Here is an 18397-nt window from a genome sequence, read left to right as displayed (position 1 = left end):
AGCCTCTGGCCACAGTGGCCAATAACCAGGGATTATGGGAGTTGTAGGCCAACATCTGCAGGAGGGCCAAAGCTGAGCAGCCCTGGTCTACACTAACAGCAGGTATTTAGACAGGTATTCCCCAACCCTACTACCTAGAAAACCCAGGGGGACCTTCTGCTCTCAAAGCAACCTGCAAGTGCTTTACCACTAAGCTACAATCCTTCCTCCAAGGGAAATGTCCACTTTCTCTTCTGCTCATAAACTTTCAAATAAGGTTATGGCCCTTTGCTTCCAGTTGAAGCAGTGCTGTGGAAGTGTCCACATGCTGTTTTATGTTATTGCACAACTGCCAGGGCTCCCTTTCCACTGTGGAGGCAGCCTCAGCCAAGTTGGTAACACTGGCATTTAGTTGTGCAGAATGTCAGCCATTATGTTTTATCTCTGGGTTGCTGGCTGTGCCAAGAGGCAACTGCTGTGTTTACCTTTAGCTAGCAGCAAGTTTAAGATATGACAGTAGCTAGAGATACTTGCTAACTGAATGTGAGAATCTAATAGCGGGAAGGACCACAGCTCACTTATAGAACAGAGGTGGCAATATGTTAAACATCAAGGACACTGTGGATCTCATTGGAACGACAATGTTGTCTGGATTTATGCATCTATCTATTTTATATATTTCAGTTGCATATGGTCTTGTGAAAAATACCACGTAGTGTTTTTGTGGCCTTTTTAAAAGCATGCAGCAGACTTCACTTCAATGATTTTTGTCATCTCGACAGCAATGCTCCTGTCTCTGATTATGATAGGATATGATATGAGGGTAATTGATTCTCATGATCACCCCAGGCAGGCAGCCAGGGTGCGGGTGCGGGGCTGCTTTCCACTTACCTTCCCCAAAGACAACCAAGCAGGTTGTCTTCTACTTGCCTCCCAAGCGCCCACACGGGTAGCCCTGCTCGGAGCTACACAGAGCAGGGCGGAGAAATCCGGGGCTGGAACTTCTTGTTCCGGTCTCTGGGCATCCCATAATGCAACGCATTGCATTGGGGATTCCCCCATCAGACAGATGTTCTCTGTGCCGGTCTCTGTGTCTCCTCGGGCTGAATTCAACCCAAGGAGACACACGATACCCAGTAGCTGGGTTAAGGGTGCGAGTGCATCCTTAACATCCGCTAGCGCCGCGTTAGTTATGAGAGTTAGGCAGGCGGGGAGCAATGGACCAAGGATCCCTCCTGAGGGATCAGTGAGCATCCCACCACTTAGCGCAACCAGCCTAACCCTGCCTGGGCTGCCCCAGGCTGGGTTAGCCTGGTAGTGAGAACAGCCGCGTTGCTTTATTGCTGTTTTGTGGTTTTAATTGGTTGTGTATTTTGTAGGTTGCCTTTGGCATTTTTAAATGGAATTATGAAGCATACATTCTACAAATACAATAAACAAAAACCCTGCAAAGTAGGTCAGTGTGGTTATCCCCACATGGAAGATTTGGGGGCCAAAGCTGGGAGAATAATGCCTTGTCTAAGTGTCTAAGGCCACCTGTGAGCTTATGGCTAAAGTAACATTTGGATTGCCAGGTAATCTCTTGGCCAGTGTGCTATACCAGCTCTGGCAGTAAGCCAGTGTGGTGTCGCGCTAAGAGTCCTGGACCCAGAGGACCTGGGTTCCAATTCCTCCGCAGCTATAAAGCTAACAATGGTGGGATTTAAACATCATAGATAAATTAATAGGAACATGATAGACCCCACCAACAACAACTGCAGATGCTCAACATTATTGCTTATTTTCATGCAAAACATTTTGACTCTCAAAATATGACAAACGTGAGTGATTACCTAGTCAAATTTTGATATATGGATTTAGAAATCATGGGAGTTGAAAGTCCTTTGCTTCACTTCTTTGTAATGCTTCCAGAATGGTCCTTTAACGCTTTGGCATTCACATTTGCAAACTTCCGATGCAGCCCCTATTCATCCATGGGGCTTGCATAGAAGAACTTCCTGGCTGATTCTGCCTTGAATTGCTTTGAAATGAGAGCTAGAATTCCCAGAGTTTAAACAAAGCTGGAAACAATTCCCAAAGAACCGAGGACAGTTCAAAAGATTAATCACTGCATGCACTCGTCCCACTTCTGCCGCTGATAAACAGGTTTAGCAGGGTTTTGCAGTGTTTCAAAACCCTAGAAAACCTGTTTGACCAGAGCTGACACGGGGACAAGGGAAATGTGTGTGTACATAGCATGGAAAGTGACAATAGTTTCAAATTACTTTCAGCTCTTTAAAAATCTATTGTTTTTGAATCCAGCTCAAGAACTCACAAGATATAAATAGTATTCTGGGAAACTACTCCTTAGCTAGCACAATTTAAGCGCAAATAGCAACTTAGCTAGCACAATTTAAGCGCAAATAGCAGCTACTCCAAGGTGGTATCACTAGAGGGGAAAAGAAAGGGCTGCTAATGTCTTTCTCAAAGTGAGTGTTGCCTGTGCAATCATCCCTACTTTCCTGCAGTATCCTGATGCCTGCATTTGCAGGAAAATGTCTGTTCTAAGCGAATTATAACTCCATGGAATTAAATCAAAACTCAGCACTAACTCGATTGTATCTAGCATGACAGAAAGGTCAGGAGGGATCCTTGGTCCATTGCAGGCTCAGACTTTCAATAATGAATGCTTCAGCAGCCCCTCCCTTCTTGCCCCCTCTCCTCACTAATGGACAAAGCTATCACCACAGCTTGCAAATGGTTGACTACAAAAGCCTCTGCTGGGGCTTGAGAGGAGGAGTAATATCGCTACTTCCTCGTCTATATCTCTGCTTTGTCTGTATTGCCCTCTATGCCTGCAGTGCTCGGAGCAAATTTGACTTTAGTCATCAAACCCAAAGATGTGTTGGGTTCCATGCATACTAATACACAGCAATATTTCTGCATATGTCTGTGCATTATGTCTATTAGCATAAACTGCTTGGTGTGCAGTAGATACAGGAATTCCATTTCATCCAGTTGTGGGTGGTGCTTCCCCAAAGTGGGCTTGCTGCAAGTTCCACCCTCCCAAGCCACTCCTTCCATTCATCCCATTGGTCCTAGCCTCCTAAAGCAACATCTCCATGCTTTGTCACAATTCTGCCAATAGAAACCTCTCATAGGAACATAGCATCAAAGGTAGCTGGCTTATACTGAGTCAGACTATTGGGCCATGCAGCTTAGGAAGAACGTAAGAACAAGCCCAAGGAAGCCCATCTAGTCCAGCATCCTGTTTCGCACAGTGGCCCACCAGATGCCACTGGAAGCCTACAGGCAGGAGTTGAGGGCATGCCCTCCCTCCTGCTGTTACTCCCCTGCAATTTTGGACTCAGAGGCATCCTGCCTTTGAGGCTGGAGGTGGCCTCTAGCCCTCCGACTAGAAGCCGTCAATAGACCTCTCCTCCATGAAGTTATCCAAACCCCTCTTAAAGCCATCCAGGTTGTTGACTGTCACCACCTCTTGTGGCAGAGAATTGCACAAGTTGATTATGCGTTGTGTAAAAAAGTACTTCCGTTGGTTGGTCCTAGATTTCCTGGCAATCAATTTCATGGGATGACCCCTGGTTCTAGTGTTATGTGTACCCTTTACTCTGCTTGTAAGTTTCCTACAGACATTTGTGTGGCCACTGTTGGGAACAGACGGCACATGGTTTTATCCAGAGCAGCAAACTGAATACATGATGGCAGAGGTGTTGGTTATGAGCAAGGGTTACCCCCCCACCCCCACCCCCAGGGATTGGCATCCATCTCCAGGTGACTACTGAAAGCAATCCTGGAGAGCTTATTGGCCTGATATTGTGAAAAATCTGGGGCGAGGAAGGCTCTAGGAATAGCTCCCATCAGAGTTGGCAACCCTAGTCTGAGTCATGAACCCCAAACCCAATTCCTTTGCCCTCACATTGATAGAAATGCCATGTTCAGAACTGTTCTTCTCCCTCTCCTCCAACTTCCCATGTGTACAGAGACACAAAGAGAATCAAATTCAGACTGTCCTACAAAGCAGTGCTGTACATGTGAGTTCTTCTCACAATGCATAATTAAATCACAGAATCTGCTGTTTCAAGCTACTCTACATGGCTCTTCAAAAAGATCTGACAATTCACAGAGGACAGGTTGATCAGCAGCTATTCACCATGATAAAGCAGAACCTCCATGTTCAGAGGCAGTATACCTCTGAATAGCAAATGCAAAGGGAAAGGCTATTCTGTTCAAATCCTGACTGTTAGCTTCCAAGGACTGCTGGAGTATATGGGCCCCGAGTCTGTCCCAGCAGGAACCTTCTTAAGATCTTCTTCAACAACCAAACCCAATTACCATTCCTCTGGCCGACATAAACTGAAATTTTCTCTTTTCAGATTAATGTCCTTCATATAGTGTCTCCTTTCCACAATTAATCCAACCCAAGTATTCCCAGTTAATTTTCTCTTTGCTTCCTTCCCAACATTTATTCTTCAAAATCAATTTTTCCATTCTATTACCCCAAAAGAAAGAAAGAAAAAACCCCAACAACCAGGGGTGTAGCAAGGTTGGAGTGGGCCCAGAGACAAGACTTTAAAATGCCCCCCTTCTATGTGCCACAACAGAACATCATCCTAAAATATTTTTAAAGGTTTTGTAAATTGTGGAAGATGCAAGTCATTCAATGGTACCAGAGAAAGAGACATGCTGTTCTGGTAGCTCCAGGTCTTAACACTTACATCCATTTGGGAGGATGAATACAACTGAAGAAAGCCCGGGTGGGTTTGCGTCTGAGGGAGTCAGTCATGTGACTTGCCTCGGGGGGGGGGGGCTTAAGGCAGTGGGTCCCCAGACAACTCTCTCCCCTTGCCCTATTATAGTTATGCCCCTGCCAACAACCCTTATTTTTCTTTTTCAGCCAGCTCTGTAAAAGTTTTCCCCTCAGTCTTTAATCCACAGCAGACCAATCTAACAAAATACCTGTTTTCCTGGCTCCGCCTCCAAATGAAAGGGGCGGGAGAATTTTAAAATGGGCCTTTGCAGCCCTATCATCAGCCCCCTTTCCTGATGAGCAAGGCTGCCTCTACCACTCACCTTTCCCCAACAATCCATTACAGAGCAATGCAGGCTCCTGTGAGGTGCTCAGGCATCATTTATATCTCTAGATTTCCCCTTCCAAAGACATACTCTTTATAAGATGTCACTATTGACTCCACTTGTAACTTGGTGGTGAAGTGCTTGGACAGCGGGGAGGGGTTTAACTAAAATCTGATGGGTTAGGTCACTGGCTGCAGTGAAGCCTACTGAATTGGGGAAACTGCCCAGAGCCTCTGGAAGATGCCAGAATCAATTGGTTGACTTCTACACAGTTATGAAACTCTGTTCCCTTGAAGGGGTTGAGATCCTTTGGAGATTGACACAGTGACCAGTCTGGTACTAGATTGACTGGACACCCAGCTGCTTTTCAGGGGAACTTGTGCAATGGGTGGGTATTCTTGAACGGAGATTTGTGTGAAAGGAAGATCCAGTTGAAATCTCTCTCCAGTTTGAATGACAACTCTCTACCCCCCCCACCCCCACCTGTTATTTTGTAAATACAATTTTGGAATACACTTTGGTTTTCCTATCAGGTATGAGTGGGGAAGAAACCATAGCCACATTTAAAACATTTCTACCTGTTTCACTTGTAAGGATGACATTGTGAACCAGTTGTGATTTTTTTTCAAGCTGAACAGAAACATCACCATGCATATACATGGAATATCTCTGCTTTTAGACCTCCACATTCAGAACAGGAAGTAGAACTGCTCCAAATATCTGCCAGTTTGGGATGGAAACATGTGATTTTGACATGTAGAAGCTTTTCGTGGAAAAGAGTTAAATTGTGCATTTTTTCATGGTTGGTTGGGTGCCACTGCACTTCTTAGCTGCTGCTGCTGCTGCTTCTCCTTCTGAATTAGTCACATGAATTATCCTACCCAATCACATCATACCAAGACACCGCATCTAATATGATCATGTTTCCAGACATTAGTACATAACAAAACATTACAAATGTGGGTACTAAGATGAGAGTGTGGGCGCACTGTGATGTCTAGAGCAGAGGTTCTCAGAGGGTGGTCGTTGGACCACCACTGCAAGCTTCCTCTAGGTGGTCTGTCGAAAGTCTGCAAAACCCTTGAGAATATCTGTAATTCACCCTACGTTTGATTTTGTTTATTTCTTTAATTGTATATGAGTTACATGCTTTGATTTGGAGAAAAATTATTAAGTGGTCCACTGACACCTCAAGCGATCTGTGGGGGGGTGGGGGATCTCAGGTCCAGAGTGAATGGAGATGGGGAATATAAGTAGACCTGACCCAAGTCAAACTGGTACCTACAGTAGTGGGCAAGCCACCGACCTCATCCCCATGGGTGTGCCAGCAGCCATTCTGCAGCAAGGAGCATTTTCCCTCACCTCCCCAACCACCTCTCCCCAGAGGAGAGCGGGTCTTGTGGTAGCAAGCATGAATCGTCCCCTTAGCTAAGCAAGGTCCACCCTGGTTGCATTTGAATGGGAGAAATTCCCCTTTGGGGGTGGAGCCGCTCTAGGAAGAGCATCTAGGTTCCAAGTTCCCTCCCTGGCGGCAGTTCCAAGATAGGGCTGAGGGAGATTCCTGCCTGCAACCTGGGAGAAGCTGCTGCCAGTCTGTGAAGACAATACTGAGCTAGATAGACCAATGGTCTGACTCGGTTATGGCAGCACCCTATGTCCTCTTAACTTTCCATTCCCTTAACTTTCCAATTCCATTCCATTAACTTTCAATTTCCATTCCCGTAACTTTCAATTTCCCTTAACATTCTATTCTCCTCTTCATCCCAACTCTTGCCTAGTTGGGAGACCAGGCAGCCGGCCAGCCATGACAGCCACTTTTGCAAAGGCAGGGGATGGGGAAGTGAGTAGCAGTTGCTGGAGCACCCCGCCAACGCCTCACCCAACCTCACCCGCAGTGTAACAACCTCCCCCTACCTCACTGGAGGGCCGCCCTTGGCTAGATATCTTTCAAATAAGTACACAGATTTCTGTTAGAAAGTGAAAGTTTTTCCAAGGGGTGCTAAAACATTGCTCAACAAGCTACCCTCTTTATCTCCACCCAATGCCCCACTTAGCGCATCGTACATGGGGCAGCCGAGGCAATAAATATGGCTGCCACTGTGACTCTGGTTAGGACCATAGGAACATAGTAAGTTGCCTTTTACTGAGTCAGACCATTGGTCCATCTCTAGCCGACTCTCCAAGTTTTCAGGCAGCAGTCTCTCCCAGCCCTACCTGGAGGTTTTACACACAGCAGATTTTACCGTGGGTTTACTGGGAGGCTTTACTGTGAACTTAAAGCTGTCTCCAAAAAATGCTGAAAATAGTGGAGTTTTTTACTCCGGAGATAAATCAGGCTACACTTGGGCGCAGTGGAAAACCCGAATTGCACGTGTGGACTGCTCCCCGATAACTCTCAGGGACTTCAGGAAAAATCTGGCCGATATGTGTGCTTGCACCCTCCATTCCGGAGGAGATGCGAGCTAAAAGCAAAAACCTCGCGGTAAAACTGCTGTGCATAAAACTTCCTGGAGATGCCAGGAAGTAAACCTGGGACCTTCTGCATACAAGCATGCATATACTCTTCCACTGCAGGGGTGTAACTATAATTGGGCAAGGGGAGACAGTTGTCTGGGGGCCCACTGCCTTGGGGGGCCCCGCAGAGGCAAGACACATGACTGACTCCCCCAGCCGCGCACCCGCCTGGGGTTCCTTCAGTTGTATTTATCCTCCAAAATGGATGTGAGTGTTCAGACCTGGAGCTACCACAACAGCATGCCTTTCTCTAGTACTATTCAATGACTTGCATCGTCCACAATTTACAAAACCTTAAAAAAAATCATTTCAGATGACGTTCTATTGTGGCACACACATATATATATAATTTTACGATGCTTTTTGTTACCACTATTCAGCCTCATTTAAGATTTCTTTACTTCATGAGCTGAGCTTCAGTGAAGGGGAGCCCATTTTAAAATCTTGTCTCTAGGCCCACTCCAACCTTGCTACGCCCCTGTTCCACTGAGTTATGGTCCCATCCTCTAAGGGGAATATCTTACAGCAGACAGCGCTCACAGGTAGTCAACCATTCAAATGCCAGCCAAGGAAGACCCTGCTTAGCAAAGGGGACAATTCGTGCTTGCTACCACAAGAGCAGCAATCCTCTCTAGTGTTGTTGTTGTTGTTGTTGCTGTTGGCCTGCAGCTTCGGAGGCAGTGAGAAGAAACCCCTTCCCCTGCATCCATTGCCACAGGGAGGGAGGGAGGCTTATGGAGGTAGGAGGGAACCCATGGAGGACACCTTGCTAAGGGCCCCTGCCCCTGGAGCTGGCCCTGCTCCTCCTGCTGCTGCTTGCCATCTTGAAGCAACAACTCCTTTCCAAGTCCTGGTCCCAGCTTCAGGAGCCTAAATGCCAAATCAGGTGTGATCTCCCTGTTTCCTGCAGTGGAAACAACAGCACAGTTCCATCCCAAGACAGTTCACTTGGCGGCAGAATGCCAAGGCTCTGTAAACAGAGCCATTGGGTGGATAATATCATCCGAGAGGAGTCCGATCATTCCTTTATAAATGCTCCAGAGCAACGATGAGGCTGTGAAAATGATACAGTCATCCAAGAATGAGCATCACTTAGGATAATATGTGGCGCAATCGAGCACCTATTTAGCATGCCGTAAAACCTCTTGGCTTTGTGGAGAGATGCCGTGTCTCAATGCCAGGCCATGGGAGCTGAGCAAACAGCGATAACAGCCATGCTAAATAAATAAATAGGCAGCCAAGTGTTTTATAAATCCTTGTTATTTATTGGCACGCTGCTGGCCCAGCTTACCAGCGAAAGGGGCGCGAGTGAAACCATCGTGTCCGAGGAGCCGTGTCGTGGCTCCACTGCTCTTTGGCGAAGTTTAGCTCTGCTAAACAGTGTGGATTTTAATGTCACATTCTAATTCTCCTATTACTGTCATAAAGCCATTTGTCAAACGCCCTGGGAGACTCCATGGACGTCAGCCTTGTAATACTTTTTATTGCTGGACTAATCTTTACAGATCGAATTAAGACTGGGGAACTTTATCAGTGGATTGCGCTGGGTGAAGGGTTACGTGTGTATTTCATTTGTTCTGCTATCAAAGGTGCCCGGGCCTTTGCTCCTGCCGCCTGCCACCAAGGCCAAATCTGCCCATTACTACGAAATCAAATAGCCTTTAAGAGGCTCACTTGGTGGGCTGAAGCTTGGAATAAAGCAAGATGAATGGGGCCTCCTTCTCCCCATCTGCAGAGCAGAGGCAATTTCTTTCCATCTCGATATTAATTCTCCTATTAAATTAAATAACACTAAGGGTTGCATAGCATTCATTAAACATCACAGGCTCCCAGGCTCCCTACGGTGTCAATGCCATCCTCATAACGCCATGTTAATTAGCAACAGGCAGGCAAGTTGTTCATCTGCCTTTCCTTATTAATTACTGGGCGAAATAAACAGACTAATTAATATTAGGATATTGTTGTTCTAATAAAGAAAGACAGGAGGTCTCCGTCAGTGGAGACCATCTCGAGTTCAGAGTGGGAAAACTGGAGTGGGGGAAATGTTTGTTCAGTAATGTTGGCCTCATGGCTAACGGACGTAGGAGTGTGCATTCATCTGAGAAGGAATGTGGTGGGGAATGAACCGAATGAGTCCCATGGGATGGGGCCATAGCTCACCTGCTTTGCATCCAGAGGGTCCCAGGTTCAAAACCTGGCATCTCCAGGTAGGGCTGGGAAAGACTCCTGCCTGAAACCCTGGAGAGCTGCTGCCAGTCAGGGCAGACAACACTGAGTTAGATGGACCAAGGTTCTGACTCAGTATACAGCAGCTTCTTATGTTCCTATGTTAAATTCCCTGAGATTCTCAGTGGAGCAACTTCACTTCAGCAGAGTCTATGGAGAATGAGAGTTACATAAATGAAGGAAATAACAACAAATGAGTAATGAATGGGATTTTTTGGAATGAAGGAAGTTCTTAAAGAAAGCAAACGGAATAAGTCAACACAAACAAACAAAAACTGTGTACCCCTAGAGGAGAGTCTACATAGCCCACTAAGCCATCATAACTGGTGACCCAATCAGCGAAATGCAGCCCTCTACTCACATATTGTGACTTCCCAGGTTCTTTATAGCTGTGGGTAGGCAGCAAAACCAGGAGGGTCCTTGAGTCCCTAGTGGGCACAATACAGGTCTGGTGAGCTGCATTCTGCAGAGGGTCAGAGATTATGCAAGCCTGTTCGAGAGGAATGCCTAGGGCAATATATTGGGGGGGGGGGTGCATGCGCGTGTGGATTGATGCAACAGCAGCCTGAGGAAAGAGGTACTTTGGAAAGTGATGACTCTCTTATGTTTAGCAGGGAGAGAGGCTCTCCCCATGCTAAACATAAGAGAGTCACCACTTTTAAAAGTACCTCTTTTAAAGGTACTTTTACAAAGTACTTTTTAAAAAGTACCCAGAGAGCAATTGTCCCTATCCAGCTCCAGCACAACATCCTTCCTGTGGCCATTGTTGGTGTCTACCTGGTATGTCTTTTTAGATTGTGAGGCCCTTTCAGGACAGGGAACCATTGTATTTATTTTTCATTTTTCTATGTAAACCACATTGCTGAAAAAGCGGTATATAAATATTCATAGTAGTAGTAGTAGTAGTCGTCGTCGTACCTCTTCTCAGTATCACCATGGAGTATCTTTTTTTCATTTTTCTTTTTTAGATTTAAATAAAAGCATTTAAAATCTAAGAAAATCTAGTGAAGGAAGGTCGGAGGTCTATTATGGTATGGAGATTAGAAAGTAAGAAGCAGCAGGCAGCAACCAGAAGAAGTAGGCTAAAGAGACCAGCTGGATTCAGAACTGGGGAGGAAATGTGGGGGGAGGTGTGTATGTGTGTGTGTGTGTGTTGATGCAAGATCTTTGAAGTTATTTATTCCTGCAGATTTCCGCCCCACCCCCTAATATTTTTCAAACTATCAAGCCATTAACATCTCCAGGACTGATTTAGATCATCACCTGAATATTGGTGCTAATTCCTGGAGACTCCAAGTCAATCCTGGAGAGTTGGTAACATTAACCAGCATCCAGGTGCATGGACTACTATTTGACTTTCTCACCAATAGCTCTCAAATGTCCAAGGCCTGATTTATATGTAGTGCAGTGATGTCAATGGGAAACCAATGGACCATGGAATCCACTTGACTCCTGGAAAGCATCCTTTCTTTGAACAAACACATCAAGTATTACGGACCCAGTTTGACAAGTGACCCATTTTTGTTCCACGTTTTGGTTCAATTATACCCAGGAGATGAAAAGGGGAAAATACAGTAACTTAACAGAACTCAAAATAGCACTTACATCACACATCATAAATACTTCCAAATGACTCCATGCCATCAAAGCAGGGAGAATATATTACCAATATTAGTGTTAATTCTATGTTTTCTCTTCCAGTTAAGGTTTCCATTTTTTTCTTGCAAACCATTTGTTAATTATCTGCTTCCCCTAAACTTTGATGATATTTGTCAGCTTGTTCATACCTGCCACATTTAGTATCCATTCTCTAATCAATAGAACATTATATTTTTGCAAGCTAGGGGACAGTAAAATTTTGACAAACTGTAAATTTACATACTATGGAAATCCAAAGAAAGGTTGATTGATTGACAGTCTCCAGTGAATATCAGTCTTCCCCCCGCCCCATCTTGCAATCCCTGAAAATCTCATTTTCTGGTGAAAGTTGACAGTCACCTAACTGGTGGTTACTGCAAACGTAGACTGCTATGTCAACCTTCTCCAGTGATTGTTGGCAACCTCAGACTCATCCTGTTGACATTCCCTGGTGAAGGTTGACACAGCAGCCTATATTTGCATCACCCACCAGTCCGTTTGTGTGACCATCAACATTTACTCGTGCATCCCTGAGAAAGCTGATATTCACAGGAGGAGAGGAGAAACTGCTGGCATTCTCTACTGTGTGCTGACATTCATTTCTCTTTGGACTTTTACAGCAAAAGATTCTATTTAACTTCAACCTTTCTCTTATTCTAGGGAAATGTTGGGAAGAATGAGAATCAATCTTTTGCCTACGAGGCCAATCCCAACCATCATTTCTCCCTCCAGGCTCCTTCCAATACCTATTATTCATTTCAACAAGACTACTCTAGAGCAAATTGTCACTCAAATACATGGAGGTCATTCACACAATCGAAAACTGTGTTCTACCCAGGTTTGGGAGCTGTGTGTACTCCCAATTTTTGATTGTGTGGAAGCAAGGTTAGAGGAAAACCTGGGTAGAAGTGATTCTGTGGAAGCAAGGTAGGAGAAAAAGCTACCCAGGTTTTCCTCTAAACTTGCTTCCACACAATCAAAAACTGGGAGTACACACAGCTCCCAAACTTGTGTAGAACAGAGTTTTCGATTGTGTGAATGACCTCATTATTTTACTTAAGTGCAGCCTCTTAGATGCAGTTTAGAAATTAGACCCAGCTTATACATTCAGCAGAATCAAGTGGCAAAGCTTTTCCCAGACTATACCACTTTGGACTGCAGGGCGGTGTGTGTGTGTGTGTGTGTGGTTGAATACTCCCCTGTGGGGTTAGAATCCTAAGCAGTGTTCCCTCTATTTGTTTTCATTTGTGTGTGGAATGAGTTTTGTTCTGGGTGGAGGTATCAAGGCAGTGTGCGTGCATGTGCATTCAGAGTGGGGCCTTCCCGATTCAACCTGAGCAGGATTTAGAAATAACTGAGCAGACATCAAAAAACTTGTGAACGTGCACACATGCACATGCCTTAGAGCAGTGGTGTCGACATGTGGCCCTCCAGCTGTTGTTGGCCTACAACTCCTATCATCCCCAGTCACCATGGCCAGTAGCCAGGGATGATGGGAGTTGTAGGCCAGCAACAGCTGGAGGGCCTCAGTTTGACACCAGTGCCTTAGAGGGAACACTGATCCTAACATGTACAAAACTAATGTGTCAGGGTGACGGTTCAGTTCAACTTTCTCTCTGGCATACTATTTATCAACATGCCAGGAGGATTTTATTTTTCATTCAGAAGCATCCAAACATTCAAATCCTCACCTGCAGCCTGATGTGATACACTTCAAGACAAGCTTTACTTCTGGAACCTTTGGGCCTGGTTTACATGTAATGCCAAACCAGAGTTAAATGGGCCAGAGGTTGGAACTCCAATATGCCTGAATGCGTGAAACCACGGTCTCATGGCAAAAAGGACCTCCAGTTTGCCTCGCCCAATCTCAGCCCATGGTTAGCACTAAGGTTCACTGTTGAGACCTGAAGTTGGGCCGCCAGAGCATTATATCAGACTCCAGACATAGAACTGAGCCTTATTTCATTGGGGAAAAGATCTTTAAGAAGATGTAGTTTTTCTCCAAGAGATCTTGGCTGCTTCATACTAGAGATGTGCACAAACTAGAGTTCAGACAGTTCAGTGGTGGAGTTACCTGTAAGGAGCAGGGAGGGTGCTCATCCCCTCCCCCGCCATGTTTCTCCCGCCGGCGTGCACGTGCACTGGCCACTTCCAATACAACACCGACCAGGGCTGCAAGGAGATATGCAGCAGCCCCACACCAGCATTTTTGGCAACAGCTCTGGCAGGGGAAATGCAGCCAGGGTGGGGTGGAAATTACACAGTCTTTTGCTTACATTCTTTTCCCCCATGATTTAGCTGTTAAGTCTTTTCTGGAAGATTTTGAGGTAATTATATCCTTTCACCCAGTGAATGAATATGCTGATGTAATGATATTCTTTCATCCACTGGGTGGTGTCCAATCAAATGTCTCTTTTCTTTTTGCATTTTTGCCTGGTAACAAGTCAAGGCCACTTATGATAGCTGCTCAGCTTGTGGAAATCTATGGAATCAGTGGGAATTCCTCTCTCCTCATATTGCTTTTAAATGGGGAGGGCTGAATAATTTCATTTTCATTAGCACATTCATTTTCATTAGAGGCTGCTGTGAATATCATAAATGTTGTGATCAGTTGCGGGGTGGCCCAAGGTACGGCAGCACCTGAGGCGAGGGGCAAAATGCTTTCTCGCTCTGTGCCAATGATGGGCTCGTCAGTCCACTTTCAAAACCAAGCCTTGCAAGCTTTGAATGTGGTGTGGGGAGAAGAGGTTGCCAGCAGCCTCCTCTTCTCTCCTTGTGTGTCTTGCAAGCTTTGCGAGGAGGGCTCCTTGCAATGCTTGCAAGGGTCAGATTGGTCCCAAAGAGCTGCTCCAATGGCGACAGTGGAGGGCATCTTGTTTCCCTGTTGGTGCCCCAAGAATCTGCCATCTGAGGTGACTGCCTCAATTTTCCTCATGAAAGGGCTGCCTTGATTTGCTGATGATGAAGAACAGTAGAATTGACAACCCAGATAAGACAACATACTTGGCTTGGTATGCATTTTAATGCAACTGAGTCCTCCTAGAACATAAGAACAGCCCTGCTGGATCAGGCCCAAGGAAGCCCATCTAGTCCAGCATCCTGTTTCACACAGTGGCCCACCAGATTCCTCTGGGGAGCCCACAGGCAGGAGTTGAGGGCATGCCCTCTCTCCTGCTGTTACTCCCCTGAAACTGGTTGATTACTCCCCTGCAACTCCTTGTAGGATGGAAGTGGGGAATGTACTCACCAGTAAATTAAGATCTGAGTGAGCAACTCTGTCCTTCCCAGAAATGCTGAGCTCTGAGGAAAACAACGTTTGTGGACCTCTACAGAACCCAGCACACTCCATAGTTTTCACCACTCAACACTTGATCCTCAGATCCTTAGTATCTCTCTCTCTTACTGCAAGATCTATAGGGATGGAAACCAAGAGCTTAGGAAAAAGACAAGCAGATGCTAGCTGCAACTTCAAACCACCAAGAATTGTCCCTTTTCTCCCTTTTAGACCAGGGCATGTAACTTAGCCCCATGATGAAGCAGGTTCCAGGAGTCAACCTGCTTCTCTCATCACTCTCCATGGCTTTCTGCAAGGTGGGGGAGCTAGAAGACACATTTGAAATAGGAACCAACCAAATCACTATTTGGAATGTATTGAAGGGTTGAAAAATATGACTATTGCTGAGTTCTGAAATGAAATATCTCACAGATTTTGAAATCCAATTATGATTTTTTTCTTAGAAACTGTCAGGTTTGAACTTATAATGGGTGTGATTGTCGCTAGGTTGTAGGGGTGTAGATCCCCCCATAGCATTTGAGGAGTCCCCCACCACTATTTTACTGAGGAGTTCCCCTCTCATTTTATCAAAACATATTTTCTTTCCCTCAGAAATGCCTTTCCTCATCCACCCACCCTCAAAAATTAAGTGAGGAGTTGATCTCCAAGTTTTCACTCTGTCTGCACCCCTACTAGGTTGCATTGGTCACAGGACATCCCGCCACCCCTAGTACTGTGAAACTCACATTTCTCCTTATGCAACTCATTAAAAAGACCTAAAAGCATGAGATTTGTGAATGATGGGCATCTCAACCCTTACCAATCCATTTTTATAAACATTTGCCCTACACAATCCCCATTTAAAAATCAAATCTGTTTGCATTGGCTTCCGTTCTGCTTGCTAGGGAACTGAAAATGCCCTGTTGATCTCAAGTCTAGTCTAAATAGATGAGGAAATGAAATGCTGGTTTGTAAATAAAACTAGGTAAAATCCCCTGGAGCTTGGGTTATACAGGTGGTTGGATTAAGAATTGATGGTTTCATGAAAAGAGCCAAATACTTTCCCCCAAAAAAAGATTGTGTGACTGCCAAACTCTATTTGCACATGTGTTATATCTGGTAGGTGAGTAACAAGTTCTCCTGAACCAGCGGTTCTTCTGAGCCTTCTTCTCTGTTTGTTCTTTCCTTATAAATAAGAAACTTGCCTTAAGAGGAAGTATGCATCAGGAACCGTGGTTATCGCTTCATCTCTTGCAAACAAGTCACTCAGCAAGCTGTCATCAACTCTTCTTCTTTTTCTTCTTCTTCTTCTTTTTTTGCACCAAGGGTGTGTAGGGTAAGGAGAGAAGGAACCAGCCAGCATTCCTGAGGGGCTGTTCAGGAAAGGTGCCGTCAGGGTTGCAGCCACAAGCTCTCTGGGAAAGCTGAGAGAGGTGTGATGGCAACAGGCAACTGTACACTTCTCAGCTCAAGGACGTTTGAGGAGGCAGGAGGCTTTTTCCGACACGTTCAGGCCCAAACAAGACAAATTGCTGGGAACGCAGCAGATGGGAAGGATTACACTCACATGATGTTGCTTTTTGTCCATAGGACAGCTGTTTATTATGACAAAGATTGTTCACCAAAGACAAGGATACACTTGGTGCTGGGTTTCCCCCCCAGTTTGGGTAGTGATCTCTTTCCTAAATTAACTGATTCTTTAATCAAAAGGGATCATGATTAATCCATGCTGTCAGGACATCCATCTTTCTCCGGGATATTTTTGTCTGCAAGGGTAAATGGAAGATGGAGGGAAAGGGGATCACTCAGTGGCTGTTCTCAGAGGGGCAGCAAGCAGCATATCGTCTTGTCCCCTCAGTGCAGCTCCTATTCAGGCTTAGAACTGAGTTTCCCTTCTGCCTAGGACTGGGCTGCACAACTTCGGCCCTCCAGCTGTTTTTGGACTACAGCTCCCGTCGTTCCCAGAAACAGTGGCTAACAGGTAAGGATTATGGGAGTTATAGTCTAATGGCGCAGTAGGGAAATGCTTGACTAGCAAACCAGAGGCTGCTGGTTCGAATCCCTGCTGGTATGTTTCCCAGACTATGGGAAATGCCTGTATCGGGCAGCAGCGATATAGGAAGATGCTGAAAGGCATCATCTCATACTGCATGGGAGGAGGCAATGGTAAAACCCATCCTGTATTCTACCAAAGACAACCACAGGGCTCTGTGGTCACCAGGCGTCAACACCAACTCCAGGGCACACTTTATTTTTAGTCTAACATCGGCAGGAGGGCTGCAGTTGGGCAGCAGTGATCTAGGAGATGTTCACTTCCTTGAAAGTTCAGTAGGGGAGGAGAGGAAGCTTTTGGGGGCCTCTAAACAAGAAACAATCAGTTGCTCCCCTTAACCAACAAAGGATGGGTACAGAAGGTAGATCAGGATCTACTGGTAGATCATAGGATCTGGAAGACATAGTAGACTGGCAAGGGTGTTTTTTTACTCCCAGTATAACAACAGCAACAACAAAGAGGTCCCTCTGGCCTACCTTTGGCTGGTCATCTCAGAGTATGCTTCATGGGGTGCAGCAAGTAATGGATTCCATTCCCTGAGCCACTATCTGGTATCTAGTTCCCCGAGCCACTGTTTTGCATTTGGCTCCAGCTGGTAGACTATGGGGTTCTAAAAACAAAGCAGTCAGGCCTAAAGTCTGCCCAACATCTCCCCTAAATCCCTTTGACTAGATGACTCATGCAAGTAAGTCAAATGTGCTTGTAACTGGAAAAAAACAAAGTTATCTTACAACTTTCCAACACTCCTGAACTTCACTTAGAAGTATAAGGAAGGAAGGGTCATCAGTGATGCTCAGCGGTGGATTAACACACAGGCAAAGTAGGTACTTGTCTATGGTGGCAAATTTTGAGGAGCGGCAAATTTGGCTATGCATTAATCCGCCACTTGCACTGGGGGGGCAGGGGGAAGTTAGATCTACTTTTAAAACCACTACTGTGCGAAGGCGGTGAGCGCTCCTAGTGGGCCCACCTGCCTCCCAAATGACGACAGGTCATTGGGCCATCTTCGCGCATGCGTCTGGCGGGATGGTGGTAGAGACAGCAGCGAGAGCTCCTCCCGTGGACCCACATGCCTCCCAAATGACAGGTTGGGCTGTTTCCAGCCCATTTTAGGCCTCTGTGCGCACATACCCAAGGCCAAAAATGAGCTAAAAATGGTTTTAAAAGTAGATTTAATTCCACCACCCCACCACCCCCAAGCCCTTTACTTGTAAAGGGGAACCCTTGCCGGGGCGACAAATCTCTGGTCACTTATGGGTGGCAAAAAGCTTATGTTGCTCTCTTAGTTCCTGGGCATCAGTGCTTTCTCCTTTCTCCTGCTGTCTCCAAGACCTTCTAAACTGCTGCCCCTTTAATCAGGCAGAGAAGCCTTCTAACCCCTGGTTGAATAGACTGCACATGCCACTGGCTGCTGCTGTGACATGCCTTTGTAGGCAAAGTCCTGCTCAGAGACTGCACAGTGCTCTATTTCTGGGTTCGGCATGTTAGGTTTCAGTGTGGTTGTGTTATTTCCAGTGGCTGACATCCTAATGGTGAGCTTGCGTAAGGAAATTGTGCTAGTGCAAGGCTGCTGCACTAGCCACTTGTGCTAAGTCTGGAACTTGTGTTCCAAGTTCCCTCCCTGGCAGCTTCTCCAAGAT

The 18397-nt window shown here is 45.8% G+C and overlaps 1 protein-coding gene across 1 annotated transcript in view; it reads left to right on the top strand.

The window, feature by feature from the left end:
* The window catches only part of HOXC6 (homeobox C6), a 163812-nt gene that overhangs the window by 133408 nt on the left and 12007 nt on the right, over window positions 1–18397 (top strand). The window lies entirely within an intron of this gene.

The sequence above is a fragment of the Hemicordylus capensis genome, chromosome 2 (genome assembly GCF_027244095.1).
Source record: "Hemicordylus capensis ecotype Gifberg chromosome 2, rHemCap1.1.pri, whole genome shotgun sequence".
Classification (NCBI taxonomy): Eukaryota; Metazoa; Chordata; class Lepidosauria; order Squamata; family Cordylidae; genus Hemicordylus; species Hemicordylus capensis.
Note: the sequence above shows the minus strand (reverse complement) of the source record. Positions and strands in the feature narration are given on the sequence as shown.